We start from the raw sequence: 21,009 nt of genomic DNA on the forward strand, positions 1-21,009 counted from the left end.
ATTTAACATTGGTCAAAGGGGGAGAGTAGTTTGGTGTTTGGAGAGTAGCTTGATGTTTTGAAAAGCTTAGTGCTTCTCTTGATGTTATTTACAGGTTGTGGTGACCAAACACCAAAGTGGTTTCCATCAACTCCAAAGGGGGAGATTGTTGGCATTATGATTTATGTGTTGTCCTTGAAAGAAACTCATTTGTATATGGTAACTAGATGAATCTACAGGATAGATCAGAGGTGACAGAATGATGGAACATAATAATGGTGAAAGGTTTGATACAGGGAGATTGTGTTAGTGTGCCCTTGATAAACAAAATACCTGATAAGTTATTCTTAATGGAAACCTATTTGAAGAATGGACTACTTGATAAAGATATAAACATGATGTGAAAAAATGCATGGCAGTTGTGTTTACAGATGTGACAAAATGCAGGGAAGTTCAAAGGAATCAGTTCAGAAATGATGTATGATGACAACTCACATTGTGATAGGTCTATTCATAGGTAACAGAGTAATGGCACAAAAGAACAGGATAATGGAAAAAAGGATTACAGATCAGAATCAAGCAAGTGAAGAAAAAGAATGTTTTAAGTTGTATACACCGTTTCACCTAGTCCAAGTAGCATATACAAGCAGGTACACAAAACAAAAGGAGCATATACATATGCATGCACTTTCACAAGAGGAAAAGCTCATATGGGGTGGAAAATTAAGGTTAAAGAATACCAAGGGTCTATACCATGGTATTATCCCACAGTATTGAGCGGAATAACGGTTACTTGATCCCGTCTAAGAATACCACAGGTTCTAAGTGTTTTTTTGGTGCGAGGTATTGAAAAAGGCTCTATGTAATAAGGAGGAGAAGATCAAAGGGCTATGCGTGAAAGTAATGAATATCTTATGAAGAGTTAGATCAAAAGAAAATATGCATGTTAGGGGTTTTTGATGGTTTTCTTGATCTGAACTAAGTATGCACCTGAGTGTTTCATGATGGATGAAATCTAATGATGGATTGTGATCATAAGATCTGAAATGACTTATCATTATGTGACTTGATAATGGATATGCTAGATCTAAGTGTTAACAAATGTTTTTTCCTTTAAATGCTATGATATTGGTATATCTGAAGTCTAGAATAGCTACAAAGTTATAAGTTATTATTTGCAGATCTATACGCTGGTTCATCTTGGTGAAGGCACGTATACACACTGGTTCGACACTTCCAAGTAGCGTATGTAGAAGAATTTTTTTTTGTTTAGAGATGACTGATCTCTATGATTAGCGTTGCTATTTTACTGCTGTTTTTCAATGATGTCTTCTTTGGATGTGAAAGTAAAACTGATTGTATAAGGAGATTGAGTCTCGTTGATTGATTGATTGAGTTAGAAGGGTGATCTTTGCTGCTATCTGTTTAGAACTCTGTAATATGACAATAGATCTTCATAATGTCTTTGGGCAGTACAGTTTATGGTTCAAAAGTTTATGATCAAGTATCCTTAGAGGTATACGTAGGTTGGGTTATCGAAAGTAGCGTATACATGCAGGTTAGCTTCATTGAAGTAGCGTATGCATTCTGACATATGATTTTTGAGGTTGTAGTTGGTTCTGGTTATTGATGTAGTGTTATGGGTTCAGATCTGTGTACCGGTTACAGTGATCTGTCTGATCCAGTTGATTGGTTGAATTTTGATTAGGTGTCGGTTGATTGAGTTTTCAGTGATTGATTGATTTAGTTGTGGTAGACTGCGAAATTGATGTTTGGGTGATTTAGTTATGTAAGAGGTTTCAATGATTGATTAATTCAGTTGTTGTTGATTCAGAAAGTGATGATTGGGTTTCAATGATTGGTTGATGCAGTTGTATTTGATGGATGTATTGTAGTGATGATTGATTTTGAGCTTCAATGTTATTGATGGGTCGAGTATGGAATTTTGATGAAACGTGGCCTACATATTGTGCTGTTGTGTACCAGGAGTATCTAGTCCAAAACTTTATGAAATGTGGTCCCTGAAGGATATTGAGGGTTGTAGCCTTCAGTGAGGAAGTCAAAGCTTCTTTCTAGTAGTGGATGGTGATTATATTAGGGGGTTGGAGCTCCCTTTCAGTAGCAATTGGAGAACGAGTGAAGGTTATAGCCTTATGTAGGCCAACGCCTACGTATTGGTAAACATATCAACCAATACAAGAGCTAGGGGGTTGTAGCTCCCTTCCAGTAGAAGCCGAAGAACTAGAGAAGGTTGTAGCCTTCTACAAGTGGGTGCCTACGTATTGGTATGATTCTACGCCAGTACAATATTGTAAACAATATTTTCTTTATATTAAAAAGAAGATAGAGACGACAACAACAGGTGGTTTTCTCTCGCATTGGGGTTCCACCTTAAATCTTGGCATTCATGTGTGTTTCTTATGTGTGATGATTTATTTATTACAACACATGGTTAATGTTTATCTAATAGTGAATAAAGTACTAATGCACTGGTTGAAGACAAACATATGATGGATTAACTGAATCATAAAGTTCACTGGATATTTACTTATAGTCTTAAGAACACATAGGTTCCATTCAGTAAAGTCGCATATAGAAATCTGAATATGAAATGTAAAAATTTATTGATTTGTAAATACTGATTCACCGCCCCCTCTCAATATTTTTCCCAAAAAAGGAAGAAATCCTAATTTTTATGAAAAGGGAGACCTTTGGGCCTCAACCTGGAAGGTTTAGCGTGATTCCCAGAACTCTTCCAAATCTGAAAATAAGATGAAGTCTTTTGCTAGAGGAAGTGCTCCTTAATGATTTGAAGAGGGATACCTTCAACCTTGAAAACATAGGTCTTCAAACTGAAGTGGTTTAAGGAAGGCCACCAACCAAAGGCATGCTTAGGGGCTTTTGTGTCTCTGGATACAACTCTGAACAACAGTTTCCGGTGGCTCGCTTTATGCATCTTTGGAACTTTTAGATGAACATCAATTCTCCCCCTTCGAGATACAAGGTGAGAAGATGAAGAGATCTCAACTGCAAGACTTTTCAATATTCTAGAACAAATCCTATGGTATGAGAAAAATATCTTCTTAGCTATTGAAGCCCATTGCTAAGAAGAAATCCATCCAAGATGAATCTTTGTTCTTGCAGGATGCTTGTTTCCGAAGAATTTATTTGAATGATGAGTGTGTTAACCACAATGCTTACAAGGATGAAGATCAAAACATTGATCTTTTACATGGCTAACCTTATAACAATGTTGGCATTTGACAATTTGCTATGCATGTGGAAGAGGAACAGGTGAAATTGAGTTGTCTTAAAGAAACCCAACACTTTGAAATTGAATGGGCTTGGAGTAGTCTGGAATATAAATGGAAACCTCCTTTTCATATCTAAGACTTGTTTTGTGCTTGTTGTTGACACTCTCTTCCTAAGGTATGATGATGGGCTTGGGAATGGTAACAAATGAGAATCTGTATCAAAGTAAAACAAAGGATTGTTTTGAGAAAAGACAAGTTCAGAATGATGACTATGCTGTTGTAGCTCATCTCGCTGTAGTTGTGACTCAAGCTGCAAAAACTCTATCTTCTCTTGCACATTTTGAAAACAAGTTCTAATATGAGACATAATATCCTTGTTGATTTTAATCATCTCATCAATAGTGGAATGAATGAGGATATTTAGTAACTCTAATACATCACCAGTTAGATCCATTTAGAAAAGAACTATAAGGTGAAAATGGCAATGGTTCCAAATATTTTTCAATCTCCACCACAATCAAAACCTTACTCTCTCTGTCTTTTTTTTTTTTTTTATTGTAATTATCTCAGTAGCAAAAATTGATCTTTACAATACTTTTATAACAACCAACAAACCAATTTAATTAAGAAAGCACACACTTCAAAGCTCAATACACATACCAATTCAACATTGTTTATTAAGCACAAACTAACATATATTTAGTGCAATCAATGAATCCTCAAATATGAACCTAGGGCTCTTACCACTTCAACAAATTTGAATGGGGCATTTTGAATGAAGCCACACAGAGACCATACTTTAACAATATAAATGATTGAACCATGTACATTTAGGCAGATATATAATATGCACAAGCATAAAGAGTGAATGAATTACACTTTCTTCTCATCTTTTATAACACATATGAACAATAAAAAACCAAATGAATAAACACTAGGAGCTATCAATAGTAAACTAAGTGAATTTCAACAACCAATTGACACACCTACAACGTTACCAATTCTTGTCTCAACGTTACCGAACCACGCTGGGATATCTCAATTTCATAGATTTCAACAAATGTTGATAGCCAACTTTTAGGGTTCGAACATATACGACATAAAAAAAAACAACAACCTTTAAATTCTGTTCTGCTACAGACTAATATATATGCACACAAGGAATAACTAGACACAATAGTTTACTTCAAAGCAAAGCGGCTCATACAAGCTAATGTTGATGTAGAGCTCCACAAATTGAACTCAACTGAATCTCGCAGAGATGGACAAAGATCATAGAAATACCGATAGTGAAAACGACGAAAGCCACCATATAGGAAGTGGGGGTTCACACACTATAGATAACTTGTTAATGTGGAGGAAAGAAACAGTTTGAGTGCCCCAGTCAAGGATACAATGCCAACATGGCAATGCTTCTAAATATAGGACATGAAATTTGAATGCAAACTAGAAGTATACCATCCCTCATGCTTTTGATACCAACAATTTTGCTAAGCTTACTTCCTTTTCTCCTTCACACATTACAATAATGTATGCACATATAAACCAATGCACATAATGAATCGACGCATTCAAACACAACATGCACCACTATTACTGAGACAAGTAAATGATAGCAAAATGCACAAAAAATAAATTTCTGGAGACAACAATCTAGCACTATGGATCTGGAGACAAGAAGGAATTCCAAGAATCTACTTCAAAAGGAATGAATTGACAGCCTTACATGGACATTACAGTGTAGAATGGGGCAAGGAAATGCACAACTATGCTTATCTCTATGTAGACATGCATCAATATAAAATTTATTACAACACCAATTATTTTGTAACCCTTGCAACATTCAATAAGAATGACCAACGCACATTCACCATTCATATACATAATAACAACTACGGTATTCAATACCAATGCACATAATCAATCCAATCGTTCAACCTTCACTTAGTAAGATATTTATGACACTCCAATCTAAATGTTCAATGACATTTAGCTCACAGCAAGTCATGCTTCAACACTATTAACGACCCAACAAAATGATGGACTTAGAATAGAAAATTTTTGACACAACAACAAGAGAAAATGCTTGGAATAAAATGATCAGAGAGAAACAAGAGAATAACATAAAGTTAGGTAGATGGAGAATTAGGAGCATAGGTATGAGCGAAGGAATAAACACATCTAACAAGCCAAAATGGTGAGCATGTTTGAGAAGGAAGGGGTGTTACTTCAAATTGGGAGAGTTAAAAAAATGAGCAAACTCTCTTAAAATAAGAAAGTAATTAGATCATATTAGCAGACCACAAAACCAATAGCTAAAATTGGAGGAGGGCCAAAAAGTTTTCCCACTCTGATACCATGTTAAGCAACACAAATGGAATGGACTAGATGTGAAAGATAAATGTGAATTGCATTTATTCACAAAGATTTACATATTATACATTTCCTTGTGACCCTTGGTCTTTATATACCAAGTGGTCTCTTGGACCCTAATGACTCTTCACATTCCACACCAACCCTTAGCGGATTAGGTTTCCAGCATCACCCTTGCTAGATCATTGATCTCATCCCTTCTTGATTTAACCAATTAGGGTTAAGTTGTCATCATCACCCTTCTTATTGGTCTTTGATTGTATTTGTTTTTTACCCTAGATACAATCATCCCACAATTTCTTGAAGTTAGGAAGGTTCTCCAAAATAAAAATACCTTTGAGAAATGGTTCCTATGAAGCTCGAATCCATTTAGTGCCATGTTCACCAACTTTTAATTTTCAACCTTCTCTCCAATTTCTGCAAGTTGGTTACGAATATGTGAGATCTTCATCAAGTAACTGGTAACAATGTCTCATCTCGTCATCTCTATAAATTTGTGTTTGTTTTGCAATATCATATTTTTGTTAACGTTCTCTCTCTAGTATAGGCTAACCAAGACATTGGAAATCTCCTTTGCCATTGTCTTCTTAGATATGTGAGGAATTAGGTGATCCTTCACAACATCAAAGATCATCCACTTTCCTTCACTTCCTTTTTCTTATGTTATTTCCATCTATTGTGGATATGTACTTGGAGGCACAACATCCTTGACAACATGCTAGAGATCATTCTCTTCCAATAGCAATGTCACTGTAGATTTCCAATGAAGAAATATGGAGCCATCATCCAATCTATCCTCAAATCCAATTCTGGCTGATTCCATCTCTATGTTCTCTTGCACAAACTCCCAAATATGAAGATATTTTTTTTTTTTTTCTTCGAGGAATGCTTATTCCTTTAAGAAACAATAATGAAACCCTCTAACTATTGGTCCTTAATTTTGATAGTTGATCTACTACTATAAGTCCTCAAGGATCTCAATTAGAGACTTGCTTTGATACCATGTAAATTTTTAAGCCCTAATGACTATTCTCTCATGTTTCTCTTAATTAAATAAATTCTATCTAAGCTTATTTAATCACTTAAACACATATTTCTAAACATTCAACAATCACACATATAACTTAAAATGAATACTGAAATCATAAACATTATACACCAATAATTATACCCTCAAATCAAATTTTCTTTTGAATATTCCAATCTTACATGGACGCCTCCACAAGTTGTTAAACTAACAACTGTATTGTATACACGATAAAATATATTTGCACTTACTGAGATGAGTCTACCTTTGGCCTTCCTGTTGGCCTCATCTCCTCTTTTGTGCTTTGAATATGCTCCATTGATCTCTCTTGATCTTGAGTCTTTTTGGTGTACAAAGATGTGTGTATTAAATTCTCTCATCTTGTCCTATTTATGCTTTGAGAGAGATATCTAATCTCCTCAATCCTAGCAACTAATTTTTCAAATATTAGCAACTAAAATCCCAAATATTATCAACTTATCTTCTTAAGCCTAACACCCACTTTATCTCAATAATGGGGTGTGTGAATAAGATTAGCAAAAATCTAACTCGCTAGTATTCTAAAATCTCTAGAATATTTCATTTAGATTTCTAAGATGACAAAAATATAAGAAATTTGATTTTCACTTGTATTTATTTAAGTGAAATTACATGTGTATTATTTCCCACTTTTATGAAGTGGTTACTAGAAGTTGTCTCAAATTTCTTTTCGCATGTTCACACCTAAAATATGCAAGAAGATCTTGCTCAAGTTATATTTCTCAACACCTCAAGTGCTATGTTTAGTGCATGCTATATTATAGTAGTAACTTCACAATGCAAAATATTTAAAGCATACATATGAAAATGTTAAGTATATAACAAGAGGTCTTGCAATGCAAAATATTTAAAGCATACATATGAAAATGTTAAGTATATAACAAGAGGTCTTGTGATTAGAGTTCTGCTCAAGCTATATTTCTTAACACCTCAAGTGCTATGTTCAATGCATGCACACAACTTAAGGTCCCATAAATATGATTCTTACTACTTTGAATCATATCCCACTTGAAAAAACTTTGGCAACATATTTTTTTAGTACCTACACTATTATTAGATTAGAGTAGTAACTTTACAATGTAAAATATTAAAAGCTTACAAATGAAAGTTTGAAGCATATAAAAAGATGTCTTGTGATTATGGGATGAATGAGTTTTGCCATGGGGTGCATCATAATATAGACCATAATAAATTATCTATGGGATTATTTTATTGGATATATCAAACATACACACAAGACACACATATCTAATTTAGTATGCCATACCAAAGAATTACAAAAACATACATTATTTTCTTTTAGAAATATGACCATTATCTTTCAATACCTTTCCTTATTAAAAATGATCAACATATAAGAATCAACCTTATACAAGACCTAAAATCCTATTGAGTATTCCCTTAAATACATTATTGTAAAGTTGAGAGAGACTACATATGACTTGCATTTATCCCTTGCACCTATGTCTTGGACATGTTGGCTGTGTCCTATACCTATCCAAAATACCTTATATAACTCTACATATCCAAAATACCTTATATGCATGTATTTCACATGCACCTTATATTAGTTGTGATGTCTTTAGTAACAATTCTACAATGCCTTTTTTTACATCACTCTCTTCATATAATTAATGTTATATTTTAAACATAAAAAAATTGACTATTTTGTATCTACTCAAAATAATAGGAAAAGAGATCGACATGTTTTCCTTGAAATCTCGAGCAAGTATATCACCATGTCCTTGAAATCTCCGGCAAGGATATCACCATTACCATTGAATTGGTGCCACACTCTCACAAACATTGTGCATATTATCTCTGAAATTTCTTTAAAAGATCAGAGATTACATTTAAAAAAATCGATAAATCTGCTGTAAATATCATCGGTGGTGGGTTTTGAAAATAATCTGCATTTTGCGATATTCTTAAGGTGGGCATGTATTTTTATTTTGATGTAATTGGGAAGCTTAGGTTCAACATAGACTCGCAGAAATAAGAGAAATGATGCATATTCAGGTCCAACCCCAAGAAGAAGAAGAATAGGCGGTTTTTATTAATAATGGTAGCGAGAAAGAAAATGAATCGATACCCAAATTTCAGGAAGTTATTGATAATGGTAGTGAGAAGGAGAATGAATCAGTGTGTGGTTCAGCAGAGAGCAGAAATAAGAGAAAAGAAGCAATAATGGTCCAACCCCAACAAGAAGAAGAGGGAGTTGTTAAGGTCCAAGCCCTAGAAGAAGAAGAACATGCAGTTGCTAATAATGGAAACGACTGTCAGGAAGTTATTAACAATGGCAGCGAGAAGGAGAATGAATCAGTAGTACCCAACATCTCAGGAAGTTGTTAATAATGGTAGTGCGAAGGAGAATGAATCAAGAGGGCACAAATATCTGTACGTGGGACTCTGGAGCCCAATCTTATGGACGCGCAGATTCAAGAACACTTCCGGCAGGTTGGCCTCGTGGTCAGTGTTCGTATCTGCAGAGATGCCATGACCAAGACTTCTCTGGGATACAGCTATGTCAATTACAACACCCGCGAAAATGCCAATTAGGCTTTACGCAACTTGAATTTTACACACCTTAATGGAAATCCTATTCCGATAATGTACTCACACCGTTACCTCAACATCTGCAACCAAAATCAAAATATAACTAACCACTATTGTACTCACACCGTTACCTCAACATCCGCGACCACAATCAAAATATAACTAACCACTAAGAAGAAGAAAAGTAACTATGATGTAGGTGGCCTTTGGCCATTAAACATCGGTTGGTTTTTTTCATAACTTCCACTATTGTACATGGAAACATGTGGAAAATTAGTTGGTACAATGTCAATTGGATGATATAATGTAGGATGTGTGGGAGCCCGGTGGTATCATGCCAATTGGATGATATGATGTAGGACTTTTGGGAGTTGGTACCATGCCAATTGGATGATATGATGTAGGAGCTCTGGGAGTAGGCACCATGGTAATTGGATGATATGATGTAGGACTTGTGAGATTGTAGGTAGGGATACCAAGACAAACTGTGGGTTCCATACCCATATCTCCTGGATTGTACATAGGGACACAAATTCTTGGTTCTATATTTCCAACTGGATTAGGAAACTATGAGAAATGCAACTGTAGCTTTTTTTCTCTCCTCTTTTCGCTGAGCCAAAGCAACATAAAGAGGCCTGCCTAGGACAAAGTTCTTATCCATTTCTACCAAAGCTCGGGATGCTTTATGAGGAGATGAGAATGAAACAAATCCTAAACCTTTAGTGTGTCCATGAAAATCCCTCATTACTTTGCATGAAGTGATGGTGCCATAAATAGAAACCAATTCTCTCAAATTGTTATCATCAATGCTATCAATTTTGTTCCAGTTTTCCCTTTCAATTCAAATTTCTTGAATTCTTTTCCAATGTACCATTCTTTGCCTTAAATTTTCTTGCCATTTAAACTATTTTCTACATCATCTGCATTCTTAAAATTGACAAATCCAAAACAATTTGACTTTCCCGCAACATCTCTCATGACTGCCATACTGATAATTTTTCCATACTCATCAAAGTATTTCCTCAAATCCTCATTGTTCATTGACTCTGATAAATTGTTAAGAAAAACATTTTTAAACTTGGATTTTGGGTTTGTTTGTTCCGACTCTTGCTCCTCCTTTTTCATAAATTCCGAGTTTATTTTTTATCTCTCTTCCTTTTTCATAAATGGGGCAACATAAAACTGTGTATTGTTTATCAACTCACCATTCATATATTTAATTGCATTTTGTGCTGCTGCTTCGTTCTCAAAATGCACAAATCCATATCCTTTGGATTGCCCTGATGCATCTGTTGTAATCTTAGAAGAGAGAATGGGTCCAAAAAATGAGAATTTGTGATAGAGGGTTTTATTGTCTACTACGTTGTGAAGATTTTTAATAAATATGTTTGCGGATCCACAGTTGCGGATGTTGGGGTCATGGTGTCAGTACATTATCCGAATAGGCTTTCCATTAAGGGGTGTAAAATTCAAGCTGCGTAAAGCCTCGCTGGCATTTTAAGGGGTGCTGTAATTGACATAGCTGTATCCCAGAGAAGTCTTGGTCATGGCATCTCTGCAGATGCGAACACTGACCATGGCGCCAACCTACTGGAAGAGTTCTTGAATCTGCGCATCCTTAACATTGGGCTCCAGATCCCCACGTACAGAGATTTGGTCCCTCCTCATTCATTCTCCTTCTCACTACCATTATTAACAACTTCTTGAGATGATTTGGGTACTACCGATTCATTCTCCCTCTCACTACCATTATTAATAACTTCCTGATAGTCGCTTCCATTATTAACAACTGTGTGTTCTTCTTCTTCTTGTTGGGGTTGGACCATTATTGCTTCTTTTCTCTTATTTCTGCTCTCTGTTGAAGCACATACTGATTCATTCTCCTTCTCACTGCCATTATCATTAACTTCCTGAAATTTGGGTACCGATTCATTCTCTTTCTGGCTGCCATTATTATTAAAAACTACCTGTCGTTGTTATTATTCTTCTCGAGGTTGGACCTGAATATGTGCCATTGCTCTTATTTCTGCGAGTCTCTGTTGAACCTAAGCTTCCCAATTCAATCAAAATAAAAATACAGACCCACCTTAAGAATATCACAATAAAAATGCAAGTGATTTTCAAAACCCACCACCGATGATGTTTACAACAGATTTATCAAATTTTTAATGTAATCTCTAATTTTTTAATGAAATTTCAGAGATAATATGCACAAACAGAGATAATGTGTGTGAGAGTACGATGCCAATTCAATGGTAATGGTGATATACTTGCTGGAGATATACTTGCTTGAGAAACAATCTGGCACTATGGATCTGGAGACAAGAAGGAATTCCAAGCTTCTACTTCGAAAGGAATGAATCGACAGGTAGATAGGGACGTTACAATGTAGAATGAGGCAGGGAAATGCACAACTATGCTTATCTCTATGCAGACATGCATAGCTATTAAATTGATTACAACAACAATTATTTTGTAACCCCTCCAATATTCAATAAGAACGACCAATGCACATTCACCACTCATATACACAACAACGACTATGGTATTCAAGACTCCAATGCACATAATCAATCCAATTGTTCAGCGTTCACTTAATAGGAGCTTTATGACACTCTAGTCCAACGCTTCAACAGAATTCGGCTCAAAACAAGTCGTGCTTCAACAATGTTTAATGACCTAACGGAATGATGGGCTTAGAATAGCAAAATTTTGACACAACAGCAAAAGGACATGCTTGGAATAAAATAATCAGAGAGCAACAAGAGAATAACATAACGCTAGGTAGATACAGCATTAGGTGCACAGGTCTAAGAGGAGGAATAAACACATCTGACAAGTGAGAATCGTGAACATGTTTGAGGAGGAAGGGGTGTTACTTCAAATTGTGAGAGGTAACAAAATGAACGAACTCTCTTAAAACAAGCAAGTAATTAGATCATATTAGCAGACCACAAAACCAATAGCTAAAATTTGAGTAGGGCCAAAAAATTCCCCTGCTCTGATACTATGTTAAACAACACAAATGGAATTGACCAGATGTGAAAGATAAATGTGAATTGCATTTATTCACAAATATTTACATATTTATACATTTCATTGTGACCCTTGGTCTTCATATACCAAGTGGTCTCTTGGAGGGCAATGACTCTTCACATTCCACACCAACCCTTAACCGATTAGGTTTCCAGCATCACCCTTGCTAGATCATTGATCTTACCACTTCTTTATTTGACCAATTAAGGTTAGGTTGTCATCATCACCCTTCTTGTTGGTCTTTAACTGTATTTGAGTTTTACCCCGGATACAATCATCCCACAATTTCTTTAAGTTAGGAAGAGTCTCCAAAATGCAAATACCTTTGACAAATGGTTTTGATGAAGCTGAGAATCCATTTAGTGCCATGTTCACCAACTTTTCATTTTCAACCTTCTCTCCAATTTCTGCAAGTTGATCACCAATATGTGTGATATTCATTAGGTAACATGTAGCAATGTTTGATCTAGTCATCTCTACAAATTTGCGTTTGTTTTGCAATATCATCTTTTTGTTAATGTTCTCTCTCTTGTAGAGTCTAACCAAGACATTGGACATCTCCTTTTCCATTGTCTTCTTAGATATGTGAGGAATTAGGTGATCCTTCACAACATCAAAGATCATCCACTTTCCTTCACTTCTTTTTTCTTATGTTTGTCCATCTATTGTGGATATGTAGGTGGAGGCACAACATCCTTGACAACATGCTAGAGATCATTCTCTTCCAGTAGCGATGTCACTGTATCTTTCCCTAGAAAAAATATGGAGGCATCATCCAATCTGTCCTCAAATCTAAGGCTCACTAATTCCATCTCTATGTTCTCTTGCACAAACTCCCAAATCTGAAGATAAAACAAAAAAATTGTCTTGCAAGAATGCTTAGTCCTTTAACCAATAAGAATGAAACCCTCTAACTATTGGTCCTTAATTCTGATTGTTGAGATAGTACTATAAGTCCTCAAGGATCTCAATTAGAGAATTTGCTTTGATACCATGTAAAATTTTAAGCCCTAACTAAATATTGTTTCATGTTTATCTTAATTAAATAAATCCAATCTAAACTTATTTGATCACTTAAATAAATATTTCTAAACATGCAACAATCACACATATAGCTTAAAATGAATACTGAAATCATAAAAATTATACACCAATAATTATACCCTCAAATCAACTTTTCTTTTGAATATTCCAATCTTACATGGAAGTCTCCACAAGTTGTTAAACTAACAACTATATTGTATACATAATAAAATATATCTGCACTTGCTCTTACTCAGATGAGTCTACCTTTGGCCTGCTTCGTGAACTCATCTCCTCTTTTGTGCTTTGAACATGTTCCATTGATCTCTCTTGATCTTGAGTCTTTTTGGTGTACAAAGATGTGTGTATTAAATTCTCTCATGTTGTCCTATTTATTCTTTGAGAGAGATATCTAATCTCCTCAATCCTAGCAACTAATTTTGCAAATATTAGCAACTAAACTCCCAAATATTATCAACTTATCTTATTAAGCCTAACACCCACTTTATCTCAATAATGAGGTGTGTGAATAAGATTAGAAAAAATCTAACTAGCTAGTATTCTAAAATCTTTAGAATATTTCATTTAGATTTATAAGATTATGAAAATATAAGAAATTTGACTTTCACTTGTATTTATTTAAGTGAAATTACATGTGTATTATTTCCCACTTTTACTAAGCCGTTACTAGAAGTTGTCTCAAATTACTTATAGCATGTTCACACCTAGAATATGCAAGAAGCTCTTGCTCAAGCTATATTTCTCAACAACTCAAGTGCTATGTTCAGTGCATGCTAGATAAAAGTAGTAACTTCACAATGAAAAATATTAAAATCATACATATGAAAATGTTAATTATATAACATGAGGTCTTGTGACTATGGTATGAATTCTAGTTTTGCCCTCAAGCTATATTTCTTAACACCTCAAGTGCTATGTTCAATACATGCACACAACTTAAGGTCCCATAAATATGATTATTACTACTTTGAACCGATATCCCACTTGAAGAATTTTTTTTGGCAAAATACCTACACTATTATTAAATTAGAGTAGTAACTTCACAATGCAAAATATTAAATGCATACATATGAAAGTTTGAAGCATATAAAAAGAGGTCTTGTGATTATGGGATGAATTCTAGTTCTGCCATGTGGTGCATCATAATATAGACCATAATAAGTTATATATGGCATTATTTTATTGGACATGTCAAACATACACACAAGACACATCTCTAATTTAGTATGCCATACCAAGGAATTACAAACACATACCTTTTCCTCAAAAATTGAAGGGAAAGGGAATCATCAAGTTAACATGTAGCTACAACATCTAAAAATGGGGGAGATATGTATTATTCAATTTCCATTGTAAATTGAAAGTGAGGGGGTAAGCTATTAAGATTATCACATAACGAGTTTAGGGTAGGATGGCCATAGGGCCAAATGATTAAGGTGTCATCCATGAACTAGAACCAATATTTCTGTTTAAGATGATAATTGTTAAGGCTAAGGCTTACAATTGCTCCAAATTGTTTACAACTATAAGGGATAGTGGAGACCCCATTACAATGCCTTTTGATTGTTCATAGATTTTTCTTCTAAAGCTAAAAAGAGTAAAAGGTAGGGCATATTTGGATTACATTTAAGGTTTCATAATAATAAAAAATTAGCAATGGTAATAAGATCTCCTTTGATAGGGATTATGGTAAAAAAGACAACTACATAAGTGCTACATACAAAAATACTAATGTGTCTTGGTCATTAAGGTTGAAAAAATTGATTTTATTTTGGTAAAGTCATTGAGTCTTTTATAAAAGGTGGGGGGAGGGGAGGTGTTTGGTTTATCTCAATTAATAATATTGCATTTTTTTTTCAAGGTACTCACGTAATGTAAATCTGTTTCTACATTAAAACCATGACCATAAAAACCATTTTTTTCCAATATCCTCATCTCTATGTCTCCTCTAATGGAAGGTTGATTGTCATCTCATACTTCACAAGTTATGCTCAACTACCTATTCATTTTATACATTAAAATTATTTTGCAAGTACTTTACACTTTATCTTCCAACCTATTTTCATTACCAATTACTAAGTTATATAACCTAATGTTTACCTCATACTATAAAATACTCTAATTTTATTCAGTTTATGTATATCATAAATGTAACAACCCTCGTGAAAATTCCATGTAAAAGTATATAAATACCACGGATGATGGGACATGCATTCCAAGCTGAATGGTGGGTAGGACATCCTAGTGTGTGTTCATTTGGTTGTTTATGGCTAAGGAAATTGGCAAAGGCAATGGCTAAGGCATTAAAGTGGCAAAAGGGTATTTTGTCACATTTATTTATGAAAATAATGGAAATGAGGAGAAAAGGAAGGTGAAAGGTCACAGATTGCATGTGAGGAGGAAATTGAAGGAAAATAATGGAAAATGAAGAAAATGGAGGCCTCATTAATAAAAAGGATTCCAAGGATTAGTGGGCAAGACTTGGTTATTTTAGCTTTGGAGCTCTCTCACTATTCTCTCTCTCTCTCTCTCATTCTCTTGGACACTTAGAGTTTTCTTGGATCACTTTGGCATTAGAGCAAGAAAGGAAAAGAAGGCAAGAGAAAGCAAAGATCAAGTAGGGAGAGGCAAAATCAAGCAGCTACAATAGGCATCATTGCAGGTGTCAATTTGCATGTGTATTTTCCTTGCTAGATTTGGCATGCATGGGATTGCATGTGTTCCTTTTCTACCATGGCATCAGTTTTTCTAGGTGTGAGAGTATTTTCAGCCTAGCCTTGCCATTTCCTGATAGCTTTGATGAGATGGGTTCTCTCATGCGTTTTGTGGGGGATGGACGGATTAGATTCGAAGTTGAGTGGGGTGGATCTTCGAATTGACAAACACATGGTGGTAGTGGTCCCTGAACCAAACTGAGGATGCACGAAGCCACTGGCCTAGTAACCCCTGAACCAAACTATGGGTTACGGTAAAGCCAGATTGTGTGCCTCGGTGGGCCTAGGAATCCTTTTCGGTGAATGATAGGATATACAGTAAAGCCAAGTGGTGGATTTTCTCTCCATTGGGCCTAGTGATTCTAGGATAGAATGCATGGTAAATCCTGGAGAGTATGTCTCGGTGTAGGGCCTAGTGATCCCTGGATCACACTGTGGATGCACGGTAAAGCCTAAGAGACTAGGAGGCACTCAAATTCCTCATGGTGTAGGTGGAGAACTCGAGTGGCATCCACATTGATTGGTGTTTTTGATGTGTTCTATGAGTCCCACATTAATGCTTGGAATATGGCATGGGGGTGATTGGCTGAAGAGAAACTTGGCTCAGCTAATCTATGGTCGGGTGGAACGTGGTGGTCCCATCACTGATTGGTTCATTGCATTTATTAATGAGAAATTCATTCCATTGATTTTCATGTGCAATGTACTGATATATATATGGTTTTTTTATGGCTAATATGTCCATTGTATTTCTGTTCCTATTATGCTAGTTATATGTATATTTTATGGCAACAACTATGTTTGGCTCTCAGCATGTTTTTACTTGTGTTTGAATGGATATCGTAATTATGACCCAATAAGTGATAAGGCAACAAAAGACACGAGGAAATAATGGTTCATAGTGATTCTCAGATAAGTATGAGATCCCTACTCTTAATTATGTTATTTACACATGTAGGTTACATGTTGATGATATGTTTGACAAAATTCGTGTCATGGCTAGTACCAATTCTAAATGATCATTCCATTCTGGGCAGTGTCCTGGGCTCTCGAGTGAGAAAAGGTGGCTCGAATCCTAGAATGCTAGCATTAGTTCTAAGATTAACTCGCATGGGCACTGTCTGAGGAGCATTATAAAGCACCTTGCGAGTGTTTGGGGAGCATTAGTCCTGAAACTAACTCACCTGGGCAGTGTCTAGGGAGCGTTACCCTTCCCTAAGTTTTCTTAAATAGCAGTAGGACCCAGGGACAGGAAGTGTGAGTGGCTGACCTGTCTTCTGAAGGTTATGTGGATGATGTTGGATGAATGTGTGTGATGTTCCGTAGTTTCCATTTCCTTAAAGTCACCAAGGAGGTTGAATCTTATCATAGTGGCCTCTCGTCGCATGTTTACCGTGGCTCACCGGTTGTTTGGGTAGATGTGGGAGGAGGGTGTTACGATAAATCTCATTTAACTTATTGCATACATTTCTTCATTTTATTGAATAAAATATACACTAATAAACCCTTTTTTCAATTTAATACCACCCCTAACCACTTATAAAATATTTAATACCACCCACAACCTCTCTTAGAAAATAAAATGTGTTTTTTTCTTCATTTTATTGAATAAATTATAAACTAATAAACCCTTTTTTTTCAGTTTAATACCACCCCTAACCACTTAAAAAATATTTAATACCACTCACAACCTCTCTTAGAAAATAAAATGTGTTTTTTTTACACACTGAATTACATCTTAACGCACACCTCAACCTAGGTGACATTTATGGTCCTATAGGCTATGACTATTTCAAAAATAGGCAAGAACAATTCTTAACCTTGAATTAGGACCATTGAACTATATACTTCACATGCTAATGAGGCACTCATTCATGTTAATGATAATAGTTCAGTGAAAATTCTTTGAATCATTAAGAGAATGCTAAACTAAACTAAAATGTCTTTATGTTTTGTTTCACCTTGGGTTGTAAGTTAAAAATTAGATGTAATAAATGGTGTAAAGATTTCATTTGATTTGGATTGAGAATTTAATGTAAAAATATTTATCTTTTATGTTAATGATAATAGTTCAGTGAAAATGCTTTGAATCATTACCAGAATGCTAAACTAAACTCAATTTTCTTTATGTTTCATTCCTACTACCTCTCAGGTCCTAATAAATTGCTCACACTCAACCTTTCTTATTTTTATTATACTTTAAAACTTCACTCAATACTTATCACTTCATCTCTTCATATGTGTAGTTTATTATTTGTGTAGAGAGACGCTCTATAATTTTATATGGGGAAGATGTTATCAAGTAACATTACATTTAAAAATTATAAAATAATATTTAATAACAAATAAATATTTGGCCATGAATAAATTATTTCAATTTTCATCTTAATTTTATATCAATTCTATATAGACATAAAGTAATTAAAATTAAAAAAATAATCCAAATTTACTTATAATTTCTTTTTCTCTCGGAACATTTGATATCTTCCATCTTTGTGGTGTCCATAATGTAGTCCTTGAGCATACCATTTGCATCCTTGATCACTATTGCAACATTGTCTTTATTTTTCCAAGTGTTCCTTGTAAATGTACTGGTAGAGAGTAAAAATACCATTAAGAAACATTTCTCAAACTCGGTAGAAAACTCATTCATTTGAGGTTTTCACTACTGCTTTCCGTTACAATTCTTCTTCAGACAATATGATGCATTATGAGCAAATTTATGACAAATGAAAGACTTGATTTTACTCAAGTCCTTATTCCCTCGCTGTGAGGCCAACCCCTTACTCTTTCCCTCACCTTGTTAAACAACACAAATGGAATGGACCAAATTTTAAAGATAAAAGTGAATTGCATTTATTCACAAAGATGTACATATTTATACATTTCCTTGTGACCCATTTTCTTCATATACTAAGTGGTCTCTTGGACTCCAATGAATCTTCACATTCCAAACTAACCCTTAATCGATTAGGTGTCCAACATTCCCCCCCTAATCTGAAGGGTATATACGAGTCCAGAAGAGAGATATAATCCAAAAATATAGTAATGCATGAAAGAAATAGGCTGAATGTGCTCTCTCAAATGAAGGTATAAGGTAGGATAACTCAAGGTCTCAATCCAAGTTGGTTTAAGGATGACCACCAACACTATAATGCTTAGTGCAGTTCCTGGAACTCTTCCAAATCTAGAAAGAAGTTGAAGTCCTCTGCTAGAGGAAACATTCCCAATTTTTATAGAAAGGGAGACCTTTTGGCCTCAACCTGTAACATTTAGTGTGATTCTTGGAACTCTTCCAAATCTGGAAATAAAATGAAGTTTTATGCTAGAGGAAGTGATCCTTAATGATTTGAAGAGGGAGACATTCATCCTAGAAAATGGAGGTCTTCAACTTGCAGTTGTCTAACGAAGGCCACCAACCAAAGGCATGCTTAGGGGCTTCAGTGTCTCTGGATACAAATCTGAACAAGAGGTGGTTCCGGTTGTGGCTAAGGCTGGCTTGATGCATCTTTGAAACTTGTAGATGACCATAAATTCCCCCCATGTCAGATACAAGGTGAGAAGATTAAGAGATCTCAACTGCAAGACTTTTCAATACTCTAGAACAAATGAGAAAAATATCTTCTTGGCTATTGAAGCACATTTCTAAGAAGAAATCTATCGAGGATGAATCTTTGTTCTTGCAGGATGCTTGGTTCTGAAGCATTTATTTTAAAGATGAGTGTGTTAACCACAATGCTTATAAGGATGAAGATCAAAACAAGGAACTTTACATGGCCAACCTTATAACAATGTTGGCATTTGACAATTTGTGGTGAATGTGGAAGAGGAACAAATGAAATTGAGTTGTCTTAAAGAAAACCAACACTTTGAAATTGAATGGGCTTGGAGTAGTCTGGAAATGGAAATTTTCAGAAAAGAACTATTAGGTGAAAATGAAAATGGTTCCAAAGATTTTTCAATCTCCACCATAATCAAAACCTTACTCTCTGTGTCTTTTTGTTATCGTAATTATCTCAGTAGCATAAAATAGATCTTTACAATACTTTTATAACAATCAACAAGCTGATCCAATTATGAAAGCACAAACTTCAAAGTTCAATACACATACCAATTCAACACTGTTTATTAAGCACAAACTAACATATCTTTAGTGCAATCAATGAATCGTGAAATATGAGCCAACATAGAGGGCTCTTACTGCTTCAACAAATTTGAATGGAGCATTTTGAATGGAGCCACAGGGAGACCATACTTTAACAATATAAATGATTGAACATTGTACATTTAGGTGTATATATAATATGAACAAGCATAAATAACTAGTGGATTACACTTTCTGCTCGTGTTTTATAGCACACATGAACAATAAAAAACCAAATGAATAAACATTAGCAGCTATCAATAGTAAACTTAATGCAATTCAACCACCAATTGATGTGCCTACTGTGTTACCAATTCTGCTCTCAGCTTTACCAAACCACGCTCAGAGATATCTCAATTTCATAGATTTCAACAAATGTTGATAGTCTACTTCTTGGGTTTGCACATATATGACATAAAAAAAGACACAACCTTTTAAATTCTCTTGTGATACAGACTAATATCTATGCACACAAGTAATAACTAGGCACAATAGCTTACTTCAACACAAAGTGGTTGATCGAGCTAATGTTGATGTAGAGTTCTAGAACTTGAACTAAACTACGAGGGAAGATCAGGTGCTAATCTCGTAGAGATGGACAAAGATCATAGAAATACCAATAGTGAAAATGATGAAAGCCACCATATAGGAAGCAGGGGTTCACGCACTGTAGATAACTTGTTAATGTGGAGGACCCCAATCAAGGATACAATGGCAACATGGCTATGCTTCTAAATATAGGACATGAAATTTGAATGCAAACTAGAAATATACCATGCCTCAGGCTTTTGATACCAACGATTTTGCTAAGCATACTTCCTTCCCTCCTTCACACATTACAAT

The sequence above is a fragment of the Pinus tabuliformis genome, chromosome 5_2 (assembly GCF_031772625.1).
Source record: "Pinus tabuliformis cultivar Carrire ecotype Pingquan chromosome 5_2, CPIR1, whole genome shotgun sequence".
Taxonomy (NCBI): domain Eukaryota; kingdom Viridiplantae; phylum Streptophyta; class Pinopsida; order Pinales; family Pinaceae; genus Pinus; species Pinus tabuliformis.